The sequence below is a fragment of the Poeciliopsis prolifica genome, unplaced genomic scaffold (assembly GCF_027474105.1).
Source record: "Poeciliopsis prolifica strain line A6 unplaced genomic scaffold, Auburn_PproV2 SCAFFOLD045, whole genome shotgun sequence".
NCBI classification, from domain to species: domain Eukaryota; kingdom Metazoa; phylum Chordata; class Actinopteri; order Cyprinodontiformes; family Poeciliidae; genus Poeciliopsis; species Poeciliopsis prolifica.
Genome location: NW_026562420.1, coordinates 1,889,897 through 1,896,162, shown reverse-complemented (window position 1 = coordinate 1,896,162; position 6,266 = coordinate 1,889,897). Strand labels below are relative to the sequence as shown.

General features: G+C 38.0%; 1 long non-coding RNA gene across 1 annotated transcript; it reads right to left on the bottom strand.

Moving 5' to 3' along the window:
• Positions 1–3,370: 3,370 nt before the first annotated feature.
• On the bottom strand, positions 3,371–4,447 carry LOC129376964 (uncharacterized). The gene is made up of 3 exons (XR_008607859.1): positions 4,369–4,447; positions 4,002–4,211; positions 3,371–3,434 (listed from the first exon to the last, which is right to left on the bottom strand). It is a non-coding gene; the product is annotated as an uncharacterized LOC129376964 (long non-coding RNA).
• Positions 4,448–6,266: the final 1,819 nt, after the last annotated feature.

The following is a 6,266-nucleotide window of genomic DNA, read 5'->3' as shown; positions in this document are numbered from 1 at the left end:
AAGATCTTTCCATCATCTAAAGTAGATCAATATTCTCACAGAATCACTTTGTTGAGATGAAAATTTTGATGTTTGGCAGTATTTATATATTGACCTGTTTTTGTGATTGAATGTTGGTAATAAAATACACAAATATCAACTTTAAGTCTGGTTCTTTGGAAATTTTTATGCTCACACAACACACACATCTTAACTTAGGAGTTTGAGATCACAGCTAAGTGGGAAACAAGTGAAAATCAGAAAGGCACTGAACAGAAACCGAGTCATGAACCATCTGAAGTTTAAAGAGAACCTCTAAAACTCTCCAGAAAGTCTGGAAGACTGTTGATCGAAACCAAAACATTTCAAGAAGGCCAGACTGGCTGGAAGGAAAATAAAACCAAATTAAGAATGACACAAGACTTTCTGTTCAAATGACCACATAAGGTACTGCTGGCATGCCGTATTGGATTGTCAAGATTAATTAATAACATGGAAATCTAAAAAAGAAAAGGGGCAGTATAATGTGTTTTTCAGGCACTTGGTGTCATTTTATCACACAATCAAGTGACTGTTAACTTCAGTTGTTTTAAAAATGTTATATCAAATATTAATTAAAACAATTGACTTCATTTATTAAAGAAGTCAATTTGTTATCAAACAAATTAAGAAAAACTTAAAGAGTTTCTCTTAAGAAACTTCTGCTCTTCTGAGGAAACTTCTCCTTCGTCTGCACTCCTTATCGGTTGGCGGCGGTAAGGAGGTTTTTGACAAACCGCAAATGAATCTAAAGAAGAAGAAAATAGGGACGACGAAGAAGAAACTCCTTTCAGGAAGTCATTGCTCCTCTATTAACCCATTTGCACAAATGCGTATGTAACCCATATTGTCTGAAATACATAAAAAATAAATAAAGAAAGAAACCGTCAAATGTCACACGAAATGTCTTCTCGGATGATTGTGATGTCATCTGCATGTTTAGCAGATTACGTCACAGATTAGATTACTGTTCACATTCATTGCCACAAAGAACTTTACGTTTCATTAGGCGTTCGGTTTGATATCTTTCCCATTAATTAATTGATTCAGTTCAGCTATTTGTGATATTTTCTTGTGGCGTTGCTATCGCGACCGCGGAGCTCCGCTGTGAAAAGGTTTGTTTTCAGATTTCAATAATAAAGGATGAATTTAATCATATTTACATTGACATTCTGAACACTGATTCATTTGAAAAGATGTGCTCTTCTATTCGGCTATGTTGCTTAATTGATTTTGGGCTTCAGTTTTTATTTTTGATCTCATTTTATGATAAATATGCTAACCGGAAGTATCATGTTTTTGACCGTAACTGCGCAGTTAAATTTATGAGTTTTTCTAATTTTTGAATTGCATAGCAGCTGCTTGGAAAATGTGTTTTTTGGGGGTTTTCTTAATTGCGTAGCAAGTACTCTGAAGATTTATTTTAAAAGTTGTACATTTTCTTTGACGAATGCTTTGAACGGCTATTCACTCCATTGCTGTTAAATCGAGTTTGACATAATTTTGGGTGTAGTTTTGCCTTTTCAAAATGAATATATTAACATTTTTTCCTCATCTGCTCTTTTTATTGGTTGTTATTCATTTTAACGTCACACATTAGATTACTGTTCACATTCATTGCCACAAAGAACTTTACGTTTCTTTGTGGCACAGAAGAACAGAACAACTGTTCTTCTGTGTTGCGGCCATTTGTGTTCCTTTGGCCTTTCATTGTCCATTGGGCCGCTAGTCTGAAGGAGCTCAGTGGGTGAGGCAGAAACTTGGAAACTGCATCTCCCAAGAGGCGTTGCTAGGTCCACTCAGACGTTTTGCCCAGCTCAGTGGTTGCCACTGGAGATTAAAGGATTTCTCTTGAAGAATCAAGGCAACACTCCAGGTATGCTTTTGGTTAGAAAATAACATGATGTAAATCTCAAAAAAGTTAATTTTACATAACACTGCCCCTTTAATGAGGGGAGTTTATAGTTCATTGGGCAAAGACAAATTGCTAACTTTAACATGAAGCGCAGAGAAGCAGGAAGTTCTGGTCGCCAGCCCCAGTTCAGCTCCAGCTGGTCCCAGCTTTAAGCCCTCTGTCCAGCCTGCTTGGTGATCTCTCTCTGCTTCTTCTTCACTAGCTGTTTTAATTTCTCGTTTTCATATGCAGCATCTTCTGAAAGAGGACAGTCATAACTTGCATTAGACAGGTTTACGTTTGTTGTGGCGGTTTTTGTCGATGTTTACCTGTTGGGTCTTCCTCTTTCTGGATGCAGACCGAAGCCAGACTGAACAGGGAGAAGATGACGAAGGCTAAGATGATGAAGGTGAGCTCAAAGCCAGAGAATGGCGCTTCCATCTACACAGCTGCCTAAACAGAGGAGGAGGTGAAACTCAATCACAGCCCACAATAAGATACAGAATTAATAATAATAATAACAATAATAATAATTATAATAATCACAGAATGTCTCTGTGTCGCTCAGAGAACCAGTAAGATTTTACTGCTTTCAAGGGGGCGGTATTATGTATTCATCAGACACATGGTGCTTTTTTTTAGCACAGTGAAGTAACTGTTACAAGGAAATTGAATTCATAAATGAATGCTTGTGCATTGGGTCTCAGCCTTTTTAAAAACTCCTGCTCTTTCTAAAACTCTGTTTTCAGGAAGTTATCACAACATGGATCCACTACTAACTATTTAACAATGTTTTTAGCAGCTTTGTACTGAGATGTAGCTCCTGCAATGACCTCAGCAGATGTGCAGCTCCACCAGGTTTTTGCTACTTGCTGCTGGCTAGTCTGAAGGAGCTGACTGAGTCTCGGGAGGGAGGGAGTCTGTGAAACGGAAGCTTGGAAACCGCAGCTATGAGGAGGAGCTGCGTCTGGATGGTGGATCTAAGTCCAAGTTTTGAGTGGTTGCCATGGGAAATTAAAGGATTTCTCAAACATGAATGGAAGAACCAGGATAACAATCCAGGTATGTTTTTGATGTGGGAATAATAAAATAACATGATTTAATGTTCAAAAAAGTCGATTTTATAGAATGCCCCTTTAAATCAGATTGAGTTATTTTATCTGGACTCTAATAAAGTTCCAGCTGTGCTGATGATATGATAGAAGCTGAAACAAAGTGATGGTTTTTATCATGTATTGACCTTTGAACTGCCGTGTTGCTAAAATGTTCTGTACAAAAACAAAAAAACGACTTGAAAATCACATATTGTAATAAAGCAGATATTTTAAAAACATTTTTACAAAGATACTTTTCGCATTAATTTGTATAAACAGTATGAACTATGAGAAAATGAAGTTTTGGTTAAACATTTGGCAATTACTGTACATGACATGGTGCTTTTTCAAACTGCACTACTCACTTTTCTCCACCAGAGGGCCTGAAAGAATCCTCTGCAGTTCATCGAGGTCTAACTTCAGAAACACTGTATTGTGTACAGACAGAAATAATCTTTCCTGGATTGAAAAGCAGGATTTTAAAACCTCACAAAACCTCATTGTAGTAAAGTTAGACAAAGTTCAGAAACAGAATAATGTTGTGGCGTAAGAGTCGAGCCAGAACTGAGGGAACAATCTGCTTTAATGAAAGAAAAACACATTTCTTAGCAGCCTAAACTTCCAGTTTAACGCCTCAGCTTCCCAGTCGTTAGTGAAACGGGTTTAATGTTGACCAAGTGACACTCTTCAAACATTAAATGAAAAGCCAAAGTCAACTTCAAGCAAAAGGAGGTCACTGGAACTGTACCTGTTGCATAAATATTTGATCCCTGAACTCATTCAAACTGTTAGGTATCATTAGGTTAAAGCATGTTTGCAAACAGGTTCTGCTCTTTAATATCCAACGTGAACGAGTCACACCTCCACAACAAACAGGTCTGACCAGCATACCTTTTTGCTTCAAACACAAATTTGTTTTATAACCTCCGTAAGCCGAGGATATATCCACTTTTTTCACAAATAAATAAGAATTGTTAGTTTGTTGTTGGACTTACCAATGGGAGAGACACACAGTCTGTTTTCCAGGTTCAAAGTTCACAGAGGAATCTCCCGGTGCTGCCTGTGGACATCCTACAGGGCGAGCGGCCAGGCACTGCTGTCGTGAGCCACTTTGTTGGAGCAGGTGTCTCTATATTGTTTTCTTTTTAAGTTGAACAATTTGGCCACTCCTTTGTGCCTCATCCTGGAAGCAGATTACACTGGGACTGCAAACATAGCACACACACACACACACACACACACACACACACACACACACACACACACACACACACACACACACACACACACACACACACACGTGTTCAGAGGTCGGCCTCCAGGCCCGCTTTTATGAACTGATAAGGATTCACGGCCACACACCAGGAACAGGCTGAGTTTTTCTCACAAGCTGAGCATTAGCAGCTGAGTCACACCGACGTCTCCTGGCTCTGGGTTCTATCAGTCGTTTCTGCAAAAATAAGAAGAAAAAAAAAGAAGGCCTTTTTGATCTTGTTTGCTCTCCTTTGAAAGTAAAAAAAAAATCTTATTAAAAATCAAAAATGTAAACAATAAAAAACAGCATATTTTATGTCGCAGTAAATTGAAGGATTTTAACATAGGAATTAATGTATACCCATTTTAAAATAGTTTGACTTAATTTTATTTTGCATCTGGGTTTCAAACAGTGTGAGGAAATATTCATATTCACAGTTCTATTGTTTGTGAGTGCAGTCGAACAATTAATGCTGTAATCGTTTCCTGTCATTTAAATGAGACATGAACAGAAAAAAAAAATTTATTGCCCTCACAGCAATGAAACATTTATTGCAGTGAAAAACGCCAATACATTTGCATTTTTTCACTGTAATAACTAAATAAATGCACATTTATTGGGCACCGGCGGCAGCACCGGTGCCAGCAGGTGTGTTAAGTTTTCCAGGTGTATTCAGCTCAGTTGTTCTCTGCAGCAGCAGGATTTAGACGCAGTGTTAAACTTTTCACTACGACGGCATATTAGGCCATTGTAGGCAATGGCAGAAAGAAATTTATGCCAAAAACCTCAACAATTTTCTAGAAAAAATACTTGGAAAAAAAAATATAAAATAAAAACATTTTTATATATATATATATATATATATATATATATATATATATATATATATATATATATATTATATATATATATATATATATATATATATATATATATATATATATTTAAATAACATGGAAATTATGACACAATTAAAAATGTTTTCTTTTCAATATTGCTGCTGCACAGTGCTTTATTTTTTGAAACTTGCTTATCCATTTTCTCTCTCTCTCTCTCTATATATATATATATATATATATATATATATATATATAAACTAAATTTTTGGTTGAATTTAGATTAAATGGGAAAAAAAAAAAAAAACCCACACATACTCAACACGTGTGTTTCCCGGCAGACTCACCTTCAGCGTGCGGACATTCCTCGCTGATCATCCCAGTGAGTGTGAAGAGCGCAAAAACCAGGATGGAGAACATGATGGTCCACACCTCGAGTTGGGTGAACAGGGAGGCCATGGAGCCGGAGTCGCCTCCGCCCCGGCTGTGTGTTCACAGTATCGATGCTGAAATCAGCAGCGCCGCTCGAAGGTGAGGTCCCACCATCACATTAATCAGAGTTAAACACTTACCTGCTGTGTCACATGGAAGAATCAGCCGATCACAAAGCAGCTGCGCTCTCTGCCGTCGTTCCTTTCTCTCTGATGCTTCTGCAAAGTTCTGTGAAGCGCTGACTGACATTCAAAAGGTGTCAAGTTTTAGTGGCATCGTATTAACTCGAATTATTTATGGGGACCTGTGACTCACTGTGACGACGTGTTAAAACGGACGATTGAACTCAAAGCTGAGTTCTCACTGAGTGCTGGTAGTTTTGAGGATCCTGCAGCAAAAGTGAAGGTCGTTTGTTTTGTTTTTTTCTTTTGTTCTTTTAAAGTTTAAGGTTCTGATATCTGGCCTGTCGCTCTGGAAGCTGCTGCTGATGTGCTGAGAGGATTTGCACCAAAATGCGTGTGTGCGATCGGTCACCACGGGTTTTGACAAGTTTGCCTTTTTTAGAGCATTAAACCACAGTGAGTCCACACAGACTTCTCTTTTTGTCTTCCTGGGGTTTTGTAAATTTGCGTCTCTCTGCAGATCAACATGTCTGTATGCACGCGCCGTAGGAGTCTGAGGGCTTTTAACCCGGAGATCACTCAGCCAGAAAAAAGGTTGCAAATCTGAAGAGTCAC